The following is an 18978-nucleotide window of genomic DNA, read 5'->3' as shown; positions in this document are numbered from 1 at the left end:
TATAACTCCTTAACTACATTTTTAAAACTCAAGAAGTATGCAATTGCTATTCTCTATGTGAGTAACCAATGTAAAATGATTTGGAGACTTTAAAGAGAGCGCTCAGTTCACTCTTGACATAGCCAAACAGTTCAGTGCACCCTCTCTGTGTACCTCCTCTTTCCTCCTCTTCCTTGTTTATCACCTCTGACCTTAGAAGACCCAGACGAGCGAGCGTGGAGATAGTTGTTGATTAAGTAGGAGAGAAGGTGCATGAAGTGTTCGGGCACACCAAGAGTGCACAGAGCACCCATGGTTGGTTTGAGCAGTTATTTTGTGCTGACATACTGCCATTAAAGGGACTCTTCCAGCATAGATTGACTCTTCAAATACAGGCGCTCGGGGCTTCATGGCAGAGCCAATCATTTAACCTATTCACCTCTTAGCAATTTTTTTGTTTTTTCCTTCTCCAAGAGCCAAAACTTTATTTTTCTCCAGCCATATAGCAGTGGTAGGTCTTGTTTTTGTTGGACGAGTTGAATGACACCATCAATTCTGCCACATAGGGTACTGGAAAATGGGAAAACAATTCCAAGTGCAGTGCAATTCCACAATTTTATTTATTTTATTTACCATATTCAATATATGGTAAAACTGACCTGGCAACATGATTTCCCATGTAAGTAAAAGTCCACAGACACTAAACATGTACGGTAGTTTTCTTTCTTTTTTTTTTTAATACTGTGAAACTTGTAAAAAAAATAAATAAATTGCTTTTGTCCCCATTTTCCCAGACCTGTAACAGTCTCATTTTTTAGCATCTGGGGCTATGTGATGGGTCAATTTACTTTTTTTAACCCTGAGATGACCTTTTTTCGCTAATTCCAATTTGGTGTAGGTTTTATTTTTTTTATTTTTTTTTATTGCAATGTTGCGGTGACCCAAAATGCTTATTTTTCTCTCTTTTTTAAAACATTTTTTGTCAAGCCGTTTTACATATCAGATTAATTTATTTTATTTTGATCGGTCATTTCTGGATGCGACTGTACCAAATATGTGTATTTTTTTAATGGGGCAAAAAGGGCGTGATTAGAACGTGAATTTTTTTAGTTTATTTTTTTACTTTATACTGTATTTAGTAGACTCCAAGGAAGACTTGAAGCTGGGATGATCCAATCGCCTGTGCTATATATAGCAGTGCTAACAGACACAGGGGTTTTCAGCAGATGACCGACTGTCAGGACCGAGATCACGTGACTGGCGCACCAATGGTCGAGATCAATGATGCACTTCCTGTCTGTGCTTGTTAAAAGCTGCTGTGATTGAATCAGCCATTGAGTGCCAAAAAAAAGATGCAGGCTCAGCATGTGAGTCCGCATCAAAGTCATGGACAGGACTGTTGACGTACATGTACGTCATCGGTTCTGAAAGGGTTAAATATACATTACCACCTGCTTGGTTTCCATCTATCTCCACCCTTCCTTGGCTCTATGAAGCCAGAGCTGTCAATCAAGGAAGACTAGAGTGAAGATTGAGGGAAAACAAGCAGGTGGGAAGGTTTGAAGGAAATGATTGGCCTCGCCATGAAGCACCGAGCGGTGGGACTTAGTTCGAACAGTCATTCTGTGCTGACAGTCTCTTGAAGTTGATCTACTCTTTCTATAGTAGTAGATTTTTGATAGATTTGCCGGCTTTGTATGTGGTAGTGGATTGCTGATGGATTTGCCTATTGCACTGCAAGCGATCGATCTTCAATGTTCATTGTACATGGAATTGTGATAGTCCTTGAATCTGCTCATAAGGTACATTTCTGACACCATATATACCTCAGACCTTGTAGACCTCATAAGCACAATACCCAACCTCCTACCAATGTGTACAGTTTTTGAGTTTGAGGAGAGATTTTCCCTGTGGTAGAAAATAACTTTCAGGACTCCAGAGAAGGTGGACATGATTTCGTTAAGAGTAGAATGATTTTCACAATTTTTTTTTTTCTGTTCAAAGTGAACCTCTTTCATCCTCATGTAGGGTGTACAAAGCTAAAATCAAAAGTTAATTGCAGACTTTTGTTAGATTTGTCACCATTGTATTGAGAAGAATTTTTATATTTGTAATTGTTTCTTTTGTTCAACATCTTTATCGACATTGGCGGATATATAGTTTTGGTTTTTTTTCACCTTGAGGGAGTTGTGTGTGAAAGGCTTGAAGTGTAATAAAATATACTTGTTGTTGGGCAATGATCTGATCTATGCTTTGTTGAAAAAGATCTTTGGCTGCCATACCAGCTACCAAAACCATGGCAACATGTTTTTTTTTGCCACATTTTTGAAGTGTAGGTAGAAAACGGCGAAAAAAAAATCTTTAACTCCTTTTTACCTGAAAAGTGACTCTAGGCTTTTTGCACTCAACATTTTGTTGAGGCAGGTTAGCCTAGTAGAAAAAAGTGCATTTTTCTTCTTTGAAGTTGTTTTATGATGGCATCTACTACAAACTAAGCACTGTTTAATTGGAAAGGTTAGAAAAAACTTTCCAAAAACTGCTTCAGAATGTGAAAAACTCCACAAATAGCATTTAGTCTCCTGAAGTAGTTTCGGCTTGAAAACTCATAGTTCGTGAATGCCTCAAATGGAAACCGGAATCGGATAACAACTGTTTTGATGGTGAATTTGGGAGAGAAAGCAATCTGATGTGTATGACCAAAATAGCCATTACTAATAGATTTGCGTTGGACGATTTAACAAATTAGTAATATCTAGGCCATTATTGGCACTGGAATGTTTTGGATCGGCCAACTAATTTCCAGTCTCATTGGCCAAGTACGTTTAGGGAGGTACATATAATATTTGATTACAATATTGATGGAAAATGCAGACTGCCAATGAGAGAATTCATGGGCATCAATAGAAAGCTAACCAAAAAGTTATACACCGTAAGGAAGTGTTGCGTGTTTTTGGCTACCTTTCCCTTGATTGAGCACATATTGTGGTCCCCGGTATAAAGCAAAAGATCTGAAATGCCTTTTGACTGTAAGTTACCAACCTTGATTTTTAAAAGTTAACTTACTACATTGATCACCAAATTACAATATGTAAGTAAATGTAGCAGCTACCAACATGAAGGCTACGACATATGAAAGATGTCAGTGAATGAGATTTCTCATTGAGTGTCAGCGTTGGCGGGAATCACACTGCACTTAGGTGATATACTTTGTGTTACCACTGCACTTGTCCATTGCATGTCCCTCCACATCGTCTGACACTGTCAGTAAACCATTCTGCTCATTAGTTTGGCATGCGCTCACCTTTCACTTATTGATAATGTTGGTTTGCCACAGATTTCTTTCCAATCAGTGCTCACTAGGCAATCAAGAGCCTCTAGACCATGCCAAGAGTGCACCGAGGACCCTCATTTACATGTTTGTTTAAACTTTTCTGCCAAGCAAAGGCTGCTATTAGAACACAAAAGGTACAGATTTTACATTGCCTATATTCCCGTAAAAAGCTGTGTACTTAGCTTATACTGTCAGGTTGAGATAGCAGACTTTCTTTAACTGACTAGCTCAGGATCTTATCAGATGCTTTGATCTGCTGCTCTAGTAAGAGTCTGTGTGCAAACCCCATTTATAAACCCTTCCTGTGCAAGCATGGGGAAGCTCACCCTGTGAGTGTGTTTGTAAATAGCTTTTGAGCATGGATTCTTGCTAAAGCAGAAGTTGAAAGCAGTGTCTAAAGGACCTTGAACTAGGCAGTTCAGAAAAGCAATTTTCAGCACGTTTGACAGAAGAAACCAAAGTTTGGTAATGCGGTATGTAATAAAGTTTGATAACTTTGCAGTCTAAATGTAACTAAAAATGTAGTATTCCCAGTTGACGCGCATGCCGTTTCTCCAGTACTGCTAGTAGATCTTTGTTGATATGGCTTCAGCTGTGACATTCCATCTGAAATAGGTAATCATGGCACCACCAATTGGCCTCAGCGGTCTTTTGTTATTACCATGACATGACTTCTGAGTCTAGTGATTGACTGTTGTAGACAGTATGTCGCTGCTGCAGAGCTGTCAACAGTAGTGATGAGCGAATATACTCGTTACTTGAGATTTCCTGAGCACGCTCGGGTGTCCGAGTATTTGTTAGTGTTCGGAGATTTAGTTTTCATCGCCGCAGCTGAATGATTTACAGCTACTTGCCAGCGTGATTACATGTGGGGATTCCCTAGCAACCAGGCAACCCCCACATGTACTTATTCTTTGTATCAGATGTAAATCATTCAGCTGCGGCGATGAAAACTAAATCTCCGAGCACTAAAAAATACTCGGACACCCGAGCGTGCTCAGTTAATCTCAAGTAACGAGTATATTCGCTTGTCACTAGTGTACAGCAAATAGACTCCTGGGAGCAGCGGAGCGGAGTTGCTGGAGCCTCGCAGACTTCCACAGGTAAATGCTTGTCTCATTTTCTAGCATTAATAGGCTGTGTGCCATCCACTATCACATTCTGCCCTCAGAGCCACACTAGCCTTGTGCCAGCTCTGCTTCAGGTTTGTACATATGTTTTACATGTTCTCCTTACAGTAATGTACCATGGCATTTGGAATCCTGAAGTTAACCACAGAGATTATAGCTTGGCATAATATTGAAATTGTGAGTTATTCTGTTCTCCTAAATATGCATCTCTAAAGCTTGACCATTGAAAGTCTTCTATTGAATAGTACATGTGATAACGCGATATATGTATTTTCTAGAGTATAGACTCTAACATTGAGGCTCTAACTTTGTGATCTGCATTTTAATACAACGGTCTGTGATCCCTCAAATCTGCTACTAGTGTATTGATCGCTGATGTGGGAGGCGTTTGATTAGCCAATAGATTCTGCACCGCACGTATCATTACCATCCTACAGCTGCGATATGTTGCCCATCATGTTAGTTATTCTGCCATCACTTCTCTTCAGTGTCAGTAAGACAGCCAGGGGTAAGTCTCCAAACTAGACTAGAGAGAGTACAAAGGAGGGCAACAAAATTAATAAAGGGGATGGGAGAACTACAATACCCAGATAGATTAGCGAAATTAGGATTATTTAGTCTAGAAAAAAGACGACTGAGGGGCGATCTAATAACCATGTATAAGTATATAAGGGGACAATACAAATATCTCGCTGAGGATCTGTTTATACCAAGGAAGGTGACGGGCACAAGGGAGCATTCTTTGCGTCTGGAGGAGAGAAGGTTTTTCCACCAACATAGAAGAGGATTCTTTACTGTTAGGGCAGTGAGAATCTGGAATTGCTTGCCTGAGGAGGTGGTGATGGCGAACTCAGTCGAGGGGTTCAAGAGAGGCCTGGATGTCTTCCTGGAGCAGAACAATATTGTATCATACAATTATTAGGTTCTGTAGAAGGACATAGATCTGGGGATTTATTATGATGGAATATAGGCTGAACTGGATGGACAATTGTCTTTTTTCGGCCTTACTAACTATGTTACTATGTTACAAACCATTGCATGGGTCAGGATTAGTGTATGAAGCGTCATGGGCTCATAGCTCCTAATGAATGTAATAGACATTTGTTTTGTAGCATCTTGGCATCCACTTTTTAGAATACACGACTGTTACATATAATGCTCTATTTTCACAAATATTATGATTTGATAAGGTTTGTATTTATGTATTTATAGTATAGATTTTAACACTAAATGAACTGTGCACCACATGCAATGCATTTTGGGTGTTTTTCTTTTAGTTTTTATTAAAATTGTAACTTTTGATTGGATTAAAAATATAAAAAGTAGACCACCTTAAAGAGACTCTGGCACCAGATTTTTGTTATCTCTTCAGAGAGAAGCGTAAAGTAGGACAGACACCCTGATTTCAGTGGTGTCACTAAGGGTATATTTCTCCTTGTGGAGACTGACTTGCCAAGGTGAGGAGACTTTTAAACTGCAATGCTCCTCTGGGAAATCTGCAATGGAGATGTGAATATACCCTTATGCTAACTGTCTGTTCAACGAGGAAGAGAACTAGAACTCTAGTGCCACCTATTAGAAGTAGCAATCCTAAAAGTCAATATCGACTCTCTAACGAGCCTTGTCGCATGACTTAGGATAAAAGCCTCAAGCTAAGTCATGTGACAAGGCTCGTTAGAGAGTGGATATTTTAGGATTGCTACTTCCAATAGGTGGCACCAGAGTTCTAGTTCTCTTCCTCTCTGAATAAACAGCTAACATAACTGTATCTTCACTTGTCCATAGTCATTTCCATTTTTGGATGTTTTGAGATGACAAAAACTGAAAGAAAATGTTTCCATACAGGACCCATTCATTTACATTTTTATCTGGACCATATCACCTTGTCTGCAGAACATTTTTTGGCCATCCCAAAAATGGATATAATTTTTTTCTTTAGCATTGAAATGTATGGGAAATGAATCCTGACTAATGATTACCTGTTAACGCATCGGTTCTGTATTCCTAGAACCCCTTGGGGTGTTAGACAACAACTAAATTCTAAAGGAAACCCTGTTTTTTTTGTTTTTGTTTTTTTAAACTTGATCCATTGTAAAACGAAAAACTTGTCATTTTTCATCCGATTGTAACAGATCCGTTTCTTTAATGTATTTTAATACTGATCCAATACAATTGGATGACAAATGGCATATGAATAGAGCCTTACTGGGACTGCTTACTGTAATTTTGATCTGCTGATAAATCATTATTTCTTGCCTATGGGAGGCCTAGCACAGATACAGCAATGTAGTCCTTGATGAACATAAGCTCTGTCAACCCCCACCAGGGGTTATAGATTATTTAGTGACAAACATTTTTATTCAACCTATGTAGCTATATATGTAACTTTCTGCCTATATGCTGAGTTGATGAAAAGCTTCAAGTCAGTGTTGTGGACGAAGTTAGACACAGCTCACTGAGAAGCTAATAGATTTTAAAGGACATCTGTCGGCAGGTTTTTGCTACCTCATCTGAGAGCAGTATGATGTCGGCAAAGAGAAGCTGAATCCATGGATGTATCACTTGGATTACTGGGTGCAGCTGTTCTGATACAATTAGAGTTTTTACATTTAGAAGCAGAGCTGAGAAAGCTAACCCCACCCACCCCAGGCTCTGCATGTACAAAGTCCATAAACAAGTGCTTAGTTGCCAGACTAGTTGGGCAATGTTAATCTCTTAGTGATAAATCCTTCACAGTTAATTAACAGCAGCACATACTTTGACAAGTGACACATCCTTGAATTCCATGTTTGTCTCAATCTCCTGTTTACAGATTACATAGCAAAAACCTGCTGACTGATTCACTGTAGCTAAAACAGTGACTTTGTCAAAATTGCAGTAAGTGTCCCAGCACTGAAATCAGTGTCCTGTCCCTAAATTAGCTGGTTGCAGATATCCTATAAGGAATAAAGTGCTTTTGTAGCAATAACCGCAAGGATCAAATGTCGAAAACCACTGTCATGCTCAGTATTGGGCCTAATGGGGCATGACTTGTCTTCAGTGCTTGAATATCTAGTCGGGCACCTCCTTCTTGGGCTCTGCACTAGGCATACATTGTTTTTAATTTCTAGGATTTTTTTTTGTTCATGCCTAAATGTAAACTGGCCTATATGTTCCATTAGTGGAGCTGATCAATTCAACCCGAATTATGTCTATAGGTTTAGATCTAATGATGACTTGTTTTCTCCTTCAATTGCATTTTCTATGTTGTCTGCTTGGAGTGTCTGAATTTCTGACAGAGGTCTGTTTAATGGTAAAGGTGGCCATAAACAATATTCTTGGCCAAATGCTTCTCGCTCCCTGGCTTGGCTGAGATTGGGAAGAGAAGAGGGGGCCGCCACTTTAATGCCAAATGTAAGAAAATAGTTTAATGATTACGGTATATTAACCCTGCTGTTGTCTTCGGTCTGGGGAGACCTATTTTGAACTTTGGTATTTTTTCGCGTGTTCAAGAAACTTGTGGTTGATTGACTTAAATGAGGATGGGTCGGTCGGCAACGGGTTTCAGAGCCGCATCTTGAATATTGTAAAGAATATTGAAGTTCAAGGTCGGTCGTTTTTGACCGAAGACAACAGCAGGGTTAAAATCATCTCTCGGGGAGAGACTGGGACCTCCCTACACATCAGAAGGCTCAGTTGATGTAAATGTTTATGGGTGCATTTAGTTTGTGGCTCATTGACGTAGTTGGTAGAAGAAATCGACCTTGTAATACCTTCACTAAAGAAACTTTTGATTGATTTACCGTGTTCACAGCTTCAAAATATAGTTAAATTAGTGACTTCTATTGTAGTCTACCTCCTGGTTGTTTTTATCATTTGCACATTTTACCACTCTACCTTTTCACCTTTTACAATGGTTTTGCTCACTTTTATTTTCCTCGGTCAAAAAGCTGTTCAGGACATATCGTGGGTCATTCATCAAAATTTAAGTTAGAAAACTTGCGCATAAGTCTCCGATTTTCTTCTTTTTCTGATCCTTATCAAATTTCCAATTTTAGATGGTTAGCGGCATGACTGCTGACCCAGAACGCTTTCTAAAATGTGTACTCATGTAAATATAGCCGATCTTTCACTTTGCCATTGCCTTTTTTTCTGGCGCTCTTAATCTGTTGCGTTGACGTGTGAACCATAATGACTATAGAATGCTCTAATAACGTGGAGGTTTAGATACAGTAATGTAATTTATAGATTATTCACAATAGTGCTACTTCATGGGCAATCATCACAACGGTGTGTGCCTTATACTGATCTAAATGCCCAAGATGTTTCATGATCATGTCCAGAAATAACGTTAATTTACCCTTTTGTAGAAGGATATTAAATATGCCATTGTAAGCCCTACATGCTCATCAGTAATTGGATAGACAAATGTGAAGAAAATGACAATGTCTAAGACCTTTAGCTGCCTCGGTCTGAATATTAACCCTGCGTGAATACTTTATGCCTGTTATGGCCTCTAGAGGTCATGATGGTTACATGATATTCTCCTAAAGCAAGGCTAGGAGTGCACCTCATGTAGATGTTAATTTGCACAATTCCCGTCTATTTGTTTTGTCGTTTCCATCCTTTTAACCAAGTATTATCTAAGATTATTGGATTTGTGTGTCCAACTTATTGTATGCTTTGGAAATAATGACATTTTAGGGAAATTAGATTACCTCTAACTTTTTTTAATTGTTACTGTAGACATTGACTTGTTAATATTTAACATGTATCGATCACTGTAAAGTTTTGTATATTTTGTAAACATTTTTAGATTGTGATTTTCTTTTTGTACAACACCATGTGAGTTTAATTTAGAATAAAAAAAAACCTGGGGAAAAAAAGTGTCCTGTGATTCTCTGTCCTTATGTAGACTGAAAGGCGCTGATTCATCATTGTTGGCGTTTGGTATGCCGGCCTTAAGGTACCGTCACATTTAGCGACGCTGCAGCGATCTAGACAACGATGTCGATTGCTGCAGCGTCGATGTTTGGTCGCTGGAGAGCTGTCACACAGACAGCTCTCCAGCGACCAACGATGCCGAAGTCCCCGGGTAACCAGGGTAAACATCGGGTTACTAAGCGCAGGGCCGCGCTTAGTAACCCAATGTTTACCCTGGTTACCATTGTAAAAGTTAAAAAAAAAACACTACATACTTAAATTCCGGTGTCTGGTCACGTCCCTCGCCTTCAGCTTCCCGCACTGACTGAGCGCCGGCTGTAAAGCACAGCGGTGACGTCACCGTTGTGCTTTGCTTTACGGCCGGCCGGCGCTCACAGTGCGGGAAGCTGAAGGCGAGGGACGTGACCAGACACCGGAATGTAAGTATGTAGTGTTTTTTTTTTTTACATTTACACTGGTAACCAGGGTAAACATCGGGTTACTAAGCGTGGCCCTGCGCTTAGTAACCCGATGTTTACCCTGGTTACCAGTGACGACATCGCTGAATCGGCGTCACACACGCCGATTCAGCGATGTCAGTGGGAGATCCAGCGACGAAATAAAGTCCTGGACTTTCCCCAGCGACCAACGATCTCCCAGCAGGGGCCTGATCGTTGGTCGCTGTCACGCATAACGATTTCGTTAACGATATCGTTGCTACGTCACAAAAAGCAACGATATCGTTAACGATATCGTTATGTGTGACGGTACCTTAAGACATGTTGGCCTTTTGATGAATTTGGCGCATCTTTCAACTTGCATGCGTCATAGTCAGTGGACTCCAATCTCAAAATTTGACGTTTCTTCATGCTACTTTTGTGGCTTAGGCTGGAGTCACACTAGCGAGTTTTACGGACGTATGAGTGCAGAAAATACATCCGTAAAACACGCCTAACAAACGTCCCAATTATTCTCTGTGCCCCTGCTCCTATCAGCCGTATTTTACTGATCAGTATTATACAGCTTTCTACGTCCGTAGAAAATCGCAGCATGCTGCGTTTGTCACCGTATTGCGCAAAAAAAACGCCAGTGAAAGTCTATGGAAGCCAGAAAAATACGGATTACACACGGACCAGCAGTGTGACTTGCGAGAAATACGCAGCGGTGTTAGAGAGAAAAGCCGGTAATTCAGTGCGGTGTACAGTAAAATCACACTGACAGCTTACAGTAGAATAAATGTGTACACATAGAATAGGTATATATATAAATATTGTCAGTGAGACACATATATATATATATATATATATATATATTATTCCTTCATACAGCGCTAGATAGCTTTAAAGCCGGTAATTCAATTGCCGGCTTTTGCTATCTCCTTCCTAAACCCGACATGATATGAGACATGGTTTACATACAGTAAACCATGTCATCACCTTTTCTTTGCATATTCCACACTACTAATGTTAGTAGTGTGTATATGCAAAATTTGGCCGTTCTAGCTATTAAAGGGTTAAATGGCGGAAAAAATTGGCCAGTAGTAAAGCCAGTGACTGAGGGCAGATATTAATAGCCTGGAGAGGGTCCATAGTTATTGCCCCGTCCCCCCCCCCCCCCTGGCTAAAAACACCTGCCCCCAGCCACCCCAGAAAAGGCACATCTGGAAGATGCGCCTATTCTGGCACTTGGTCACTCTCTTCCCATTCCCGTGTAGCGGTGGGATATGGGGTAATGAAGGGTTAATGCCACCTTGCTATTGTATGATGACATTAAGCCAAATTAATAATGGAGAGGCGTCAATTATGACACCTATCCATTATTAATCCAATAGTAGTAAAGGGTTAAAAAATACACAAACACATTATTAAAAAGTATTTTAATGAAAAAAATCACAAAGGTTGTTGTAATATTTTATTCTACGCTCAATCCAATTTTTTCCGCCATTTAACCCTTTAATAGCTAGAACGGCCAAATTTTGCATATACACACTACTAACATTAGTAGTGTGGAATATGCAAAAAAAAAGGTGATATGAGATGGTTTACTGTATGTAAACCAGGTCTCATATCATGTCGGGTTTTAGGAAGGAGATAGCAAAAGCCGGCAATTGAATTACCGGCTTCAAAGCTATCTAGCGCTGTATGAAGTAATAATATATATACATATATGTGTCTACTGATATATGTATATATATATATATATAGATATATATATCTATATATATATATCTATATATATATATATATATATATGTATATGCGTATATATATATGTATATGCGTATATATATATATGTATATGTGTATATATATGTATATGTGTATATATATGTATATGTGTATATATATGTATATGTGTGTGTATATATGTATATGTGTGTGTATATATATATATGTATATGTGTGTGTATATATATAGATTCAAGATTCAAAGAAGCTTTATTGGCAGGACCAAATACACATCAGTTTTGCCAAAGCAAGTGTATAGAGGCAATAGGGATAGGGACTGTGGGGATGTTGGGTAGGAGCTGTGGGGGAGGTGGATGGGGCAGATCCAGGTTGGGGGCTATAATCCATGGCATAGGGGAGGTGGATGGGGGCAGATCCATTGTGGGGGCTATAGACCATGGCATAGGGGAGGTGGATGGGGGCTATAGTCCATGGCATAGGGGAGGTGGATGGGGCAGATCCATTGTGGGGGCTATAGTCCATGGCATAGGGGAGGTGGATGGGGCAGGTCCAGGTTGGGGGCTATAGTCCATGGCATAGGGGAGGTGGATGGGGCAGATCCAGGGTGGGGGCTATAGTCCATGGCGTAGGGGAGGTGGATGGGGCAGGTCCAGGTTGGGGGCTATAGTCCATGGCATAGGGGAGGTGGATGGGGCAGGTCCAGGTTGGGGGCTATAGTCCATGGCATCATAGTTCTCTTTCTCGCAGTCTATGACATTCGCTCACATACCGCGCTGCTATCTCCACTGCTCTCTCTTCTTCTCCCAGCAAGATATGTTTTCTCTTCCTCTTTCATGGTGATGAAGTCTGGGAAGAGATGTGAGAGTCTCCTGAAGTGAGTGTCCCTCACTGCTGAGTATTTGGAGCAGTGTAGCAGGAAGTGGGTTTCGTCCTCTATGGCCTCCTGATCACAGTGTTGGCACAGTCTTTCCTCCCTGGGCTTGTAGCTCTGCCTGTGTCGGCCACATTCGATGGCCAGACTGTGGGCACTGAGTCTATATCGGCTCAGGATCTGGCGGTCTCTGGGGTCCGGGAGTTTCTCCAGATATGGGGCCAGTCTGTAATCTCTCTGTAGGCTCTGGTACATGGTCAGTTTCTGTGAGCTGATGATATCATTCTTCCAGTCACTGACATACCTCTCCTGGCCTTCATCTGCCATCTTCCTGATTCCGGCTTTTGTCAGGTTGTTGTGATTGGTGTTCTGCTCCGGTTGGGTTTGGCTGGGCTGTTCCGGGGGTTCTGGTTTTTCTGTTTCACCTTCATGTATCAGGGCTTTATGGTGATGGGAGCTTGGATTGCTCCTATGCAGGTGAGCCCGGAATGACAGCGCCCTCTTTAGAACTGTTAGGTGTAGAGGGAATCTGCCCAGCTCGGCCCGACAAGCACTGTTGGAGGTGCTCCGATGGACCTGGAGAAGGTGCTTGCAGAATTCCAGGTGGAATATTTCTGTTGGACTGGAGTCCCACTTTGACCAGTCTGGGTAGGTGTGAGGACCCCAGACTTCGCTGCCATACAGGAGGATTGGGGCGATGATGGAGTCGAACATTTTTAGCCAGACCCTCACTGGTGGCTTCAGATGGTAGAGTGTCCTTCGGATGGCATAGAAAGTTTTGCAGGCCTTGTCTTTCAGGGTCTCTATGGCTTGTTTGAAGTTCCCTGACCGGTGAATCTCTAGGCCCAGGTAGGTATATTTGTCCGTTCCTGTGAGGTCGCAGTTGTTGAGGATAAATGATGGGTGTTGGTCTGATCTTCTCTTTCTCCTCTGGAACACCATGGTGTTGGTTTTCTTTAGGTTGACCGGTAGGGCCCAGGTGGAGCTGAATTTCTCTAGGATTTTCAGGTTGTCCTGGAGGCCTTTCTCGGTTGGTGACAGCAGCAGCAGGTCATCTGCATAGAGCAGGAATTTCACCTGAGCGTCGTGGAGGGTGAGACCTGGTGCTGAGGAGGATTCTAGGGCGGTAGCCAGCTCGTTGATGTAGATGTTGAAGAGCGTTGGGCTTAGGCTGCAGCCTTGTCTTACTCCGCGGCTCTGCTGGAAAAAAGCTGTTCTTTTGCCGCTCACACTCACGCTGCAGCTGTTCTCGGTGTAGGAGCTTTTGATGACATCGTAGGTCTTTCCTCCTATTCCACTCTCCAGCAGTTTCAGGAATAAGCCTGGGTGCCACACTGAATCAAAGGCCTTTTTAAAGTCCACAAAGCAGGCGTATATCTTCCCATTCTTTGTATTGTAGACGTGTCTCTGAATGAGGCTGTGCAGAGTATAGATGTGGTCAGTGGTGCGGTGGTTCGGCATGAACCCTGCTTGGCTCTTGCTGAGGACGTTGTGCTCGGTGAGGAAGGTGAGGATCCTCTTGTTCAGGATACTGTTGAACAGTTTTCCCAGGTTGCTGCTGACGCATATGCCTCTGTAGTTGGCTGGGTCATACCTGTCCCCACTCTTGTGGATGGGTGTGATGAGGCCTTGGTTCCAGGTACGAGGGAAGTAGCCGGCACTCAGTACAATATTGAAGAGTTTAACCATTGCAGCCTGTATTTCTGGTGGGCTGTACTTCAGCATTTCTGGTAGGATTCCATCTAGGCCACCGGCTTTTCTACATCTTATGGAGGAGAGTCTCTCGGTTACTTCCTGTAGTGTTATAGGTGTATCCACCGGGTTTTGGAAGTTTTTGATTTTTTCCTCCATTGCTTTTAGTTTCGCCATTATGTTTTCCTGTTCTTGGCTTAGTCCTTCCTTTGGAATGTCTTTATAGAGGTCTCTGAAGTATTGGAGCCAGAGGTTGCCATTTTGGATATGGTTGTTGTTTTTCTTGTCTTTGGTGCCCATGTGGTTCCATAGTTCCCAGAAGGAGTTGTCTTGGAGGGCGTCTTGGAGTTGATTGAGCTTGGTAGAGATGTAACTCTGCTTCTTCCTCCTGAGGATGGTTTTGTACTGCTTTTGTATGGAGTCATAGGCTTCCCTCAGACCCAGGTGGTTGGGGTCTCTGTGTTTCTTGTTGGAGGCTGTTCTCAGGGTCTTCCGTACAGCTTTACATTCTCTGTCAAACCAGCAATTGACCTGTGTTTCTTTTGGTCTCTTGTAGTCGACTTTTTTAAGGTCGGACAGTCTGGCCATTGCGTAGAATATATTGTTGAGGTCCTTTGCTGCTTGGTTCACTCCCTCTGGGTTTGGCATGTACTCAAGGTTGTAGAAGTGGTGGAGCATCCGCTGTATTTCAGGTCTGCTGGAAGCTTCTTTATATCTTAGTGCCGATATTTTGGACCATTTATAGGATGGAGGCCGGGTGAAGAGGCCGCTCTGCTGTGGCTTCTGAGTGGATGGTTTCTCTGTAGATTTCATGTACAGAAGAAGTTGGCTGTGATCTGACAGGTGCGTTTGTGGGGTGACTATGAAGGCGCTGACATCTGCCAGGTTCAGGTCTGTAATGGCGTAATCAACTACACTCCTCCCTACATGGGAGTTTAGTGTATACCTTCCTAAGGAGTGCTTCGTCCATTAAGGATATGAAGTCCTAAACTTTTACATACGTTCAGGAGCTTTCTGCCACTTTTGTTGACTGTACTGTCATAGCTGTTTCTCTCAGTGTGTACAGGGTCTTGGCCGTCGTTCTCTGCTCCAAGTATGTAGATGTTTCCATCCGTGGTCAGGAAGTCTCTCTCTCTCCCTGTTCTTGCATTGAGGTCTCCAAAGATGAGAACTTTGCCCAGGGCCTGATAATGGGCGGCTTCTCTTTGTAAGATCTCGAAGCAGTCTGGATTGAAGTAGGGGGACTCTGGCGGTGGTATATAGGTGGCACAGAGGTGGACATCAGACTGACAGGTGAGGATGGAGCTGCTGATTCTGATCCATATGTGGCTGCCTCCTTTCTTCACCGGTTTGATGTACTGGTGGAGCTCCTCTTTATACCAGATCGCTACTCCTCCTGAGCCCCGGCCCTGTTTGATGTTTTTATTTTTCTGGGCATGGACCAAGAATTCCTTGTATCCAATAGGCACCAGGGATTCGTTTTCGGCTCTGGTCCATGTTTCCAGGAGGATCTGAATGTCTATATTTTTCATACTTTGTATAAAATCAGGGTCCTTTGTTTTAGATCCAAAGGTTGAGGCGTTGAGACCCTGGATATTCCAGCTGCTGATTGTAAGTGAAGACATTCTTCTGTGTGGTTTGTGTGTATATACCTTGTAATGAGTATGGCTGTGTGGGACAAACTGGATTTCTGACAGTTTTATAGCGGTGCTTGGTTCCATCCAGTCACATTATTATTCTGCGCAGTTCATTGAGCAGGTTTATTATCTCATCCCTATCTCTGCTCTGCATGTATCTGTGTGGGCTTGGTGGTCTCCTCGGTGGAGGTCTCCTCGGTGGAGGTCTCCACCTCCGATGGTCTGACACTGGGTGAAGAGCTTTGTTTCCAGCTTCAGGAGGTAGCCTTGGGGTTTTCTGCTCTATCGTTCTCGGGGGTCTTTCAGTGTGATTATGGCCACTGTTGAATCCAGGCCCGGGGTCTCTGTTTAGCACGATGTCCTTCAGCTCTTTGGCCAGGAGGCTGACCCCTTGTTTGTTGAGGTGTTTATCATCGTGCAGGTGACTGTTGTTTATGGAGAGGTGTTGTGCCAGGGTCACGTTTGGCACAGTCTTGATCTTTTCAGTCAGTTCTGCATTGATGGCTTGGGTGGTTTGCCTGGGTATGTCCTTTCTTGGAAGCAGCGATGACAGAATGATTTTACTGTCCGGGAATTTTAGGTTTGCCATCTTTGCCAGGTTGATCAGTTGTTCTGCGATCTGCTGGTCTGGCCGATTGTTTGTACCCGTGTGTATAATAATGTGCTTTGGGTTGGTAAACCGTGGTCTACTGATGACCTCTGTCACCTGTTCAATACTTGCACAGCGGATTGTACGGACCTGTTTTCCTGGGAATAGCCGCTGTGTATTTAGGTACTTCCCATTTGAGTCCATTATTAGGGCAATATCGGGACTTTGCGATGTCTTGGGTGTGCTACAGTGCTGCTGATGGGGGTCTGTGATGCTGGCTTTGCTGGTGGCTGGTTCTCTTCTCTCATCCATCTCTGTGGTTTCAGGATTTGAGTCCATTATTAGGACAGTATCAGGACTTTGCGATGTCTTGGGTGGGCTAAGGTGCTGCTGATGGGGGTCTGTGGTGCTGGCTTTGCTGGTGGCTGGTTCTGTTCTCTCTTCCATCTCTCTGGTTTCAGGATTTGAGTCCATTATTAGGACAGTATCAGGACTTTGTGATGTCTTGGGTGGGCTACGGTGCTGCTGATGGGGTTCAGTGCTGGCCATATTGTCTGCTCTCTGGCTTGTTTTCGTTGCCCCCTGCTGGTTCAGATGACCAGGGCTATGGGCTTTTAATTCTCTAATCTCCTTTCAGAGTTGATCATTGTCTTTTTTCAGCTCCCCCATTTCCTGTAGTGCTGCCTTGTATTGACACTTCATTTCACACATTTCCTCCCTTATTTTCTGTATGGCCCTGTCATTTGCTGCTTGGTAATTTGCGTTGCTTTGTGAGTTTGTTTCACATTCAAATTTCAGTTGGACCAAGTCTCTTTCTAGTTGAGATAAGAAGTCTCTGATGTTATCAGGCGAGAGGTGTGAAGTGTCGGGGGTTAGGCAGCTCTGTCTGGGAATCCCTATGTGAGCATTAGAGGTAGCTGCTGGGGCTTGTAGTCCTTTATAGGTTTGTGCCTGCTCTTTGATATCAGAGAAACAATTTTCAAATTGCTGCAGAATCTCCTCCGTCCCCTGCGCCATGACTGTGCCATTTTTGTATAGGAGTATGGTGAGCGCATTGGTGTCATCATCTGCTTGGCTGGTAATTTTAATCTGCTGGACACCTTTATCGTTGGATTTAGTTACATGTTTATATCGTTTGCACAGCGCAGTGTGCCAGGCTGAGGGTTGGTCTGTATAGAATAATACATTGGTTTTTCTTCTTTTTTTTGGTTCTTTCTTTGTGAAATCTGCATAAAGAGTCTCTGGATTCTCTCTAACGTAGTCCATCTTGGATTTATTGCCCCCCTGTGTTATCTCCTGATCTGGCCCCCAGCATTCCTGTGTCTCTGGCTCTGGGCTTTGTTCATTTACATGTTCTAAATTTGTGTTTTCCATTTTGTAGTTATATGTTAATTATAATCCTTGTTTCTAAGAAGATTAATTTGTAGCAAGTCTATAGTTTGTGTTGTAGTTAAAGAATTCTCCTACCTTCTATAGGTCCAGGTATCAGGATGTCAGATGTATGATGTCGGCTGCTTCCAGTCTGTGTCCTCCAGGAGATTCTTGTTTGGTCCTTTAAATCCTCCAATTCTTCCTTTTTTCATAAAATGTAAAGTCCAGTTCAGTCCAGATCACTTTTATGTTCCACTGAGTTGAGTTTTTCCAGGTTTTGTCTTACAGTTGACTCATTACAAGGTATAAAGTGATGGAAACTTTCTCTGCATATTCTAATTGGTCAGTTCTGCAAAGTCTCCCGCTAGTATGCCCACTGACACATAACTGATCTCAAATCTGCAGATGCTCATGAACACCCCTATACCGACGTACCAGAGGCTTGAGGCCCACTGCACATGCCCAAAGTAGTGTGCTCACGAGCATCTGCATGATTTAGAAATCGGGTATTAGAGTGTAAGGGCAGATCTGATAGTAACACACTGAGGCATATCTGGAGATGCGGCAAGAAAGGTCAGCATGTGGTGTATGGACTAGTCCTATTACTTAAAATATGTGGAGAAGGTATTTTGCAAAGGTATTAACTACGATCTAGTGTGAACTTTGCCCAAACCATGTGTTTTCTCAAATCACCAATAACTAATTACGATTCATGGCTGCATTTATTTTTTAAGTGTCAATTCTGCCCTCAGGTGTCATTTAAAGCTTAAACCGATACATGCCCCCCAATAATAAATCAAAGAATGAAAAGGCGTGAGTAGATTTTTTTTTTTTATTTAAAAAAGTAACATTGATCATCACTGAGTCTCCAGTCAGAAAAAGTTAATCCATCCGTGCCTTCAGTGTCCGGGTAGTAATTTTATATATATATATATACAGTGGGGCAAAAAAGTATTTAGTCAGTCAGCAATAGTGCAAGTTCCACCACTTAAAAAGATGAGAGGCGTCTGTAATTTACATCATAGGTAGACCTCAACTATGGGAGACAAACTGAGAAAAAAAAATCCAGAAAATCACATTGTCTGTTTTTTTATCATTTTTTTTGCATATTATGGTGGAAAATAAGTATTTGGTCAGAAACAAACAATCAAGATTTCTGGCTCTCACAGACCTGTAACTTCTTCTTTAAGAGTCTCCTCTTTCCTCCACTCATTACCTGTAGTAATGGCACCTGTTTAAACTTGTTATCAGTATGAAAAAAAACACCTGTGAACACCCTCAAACAGT

Source organism: Ranitomeya imitator, chromosome 3 (assembly GCF_032444005.1).
Source record: "Ranitomeya imitator isolate aRanImi1 chromosome 3, aRanImi1.pri, whole genome shotgun sequence".
In the NCBI taxonomy this organism is placed as follows: Eukaryota; Metazoa; Chordata; class Amphibia; order Anura; family Dendrobatidae; genus Ranitomeya; species Ranitomeya imitator.
Note: the sequence above shows the minus strand (reverse complement) of the source record.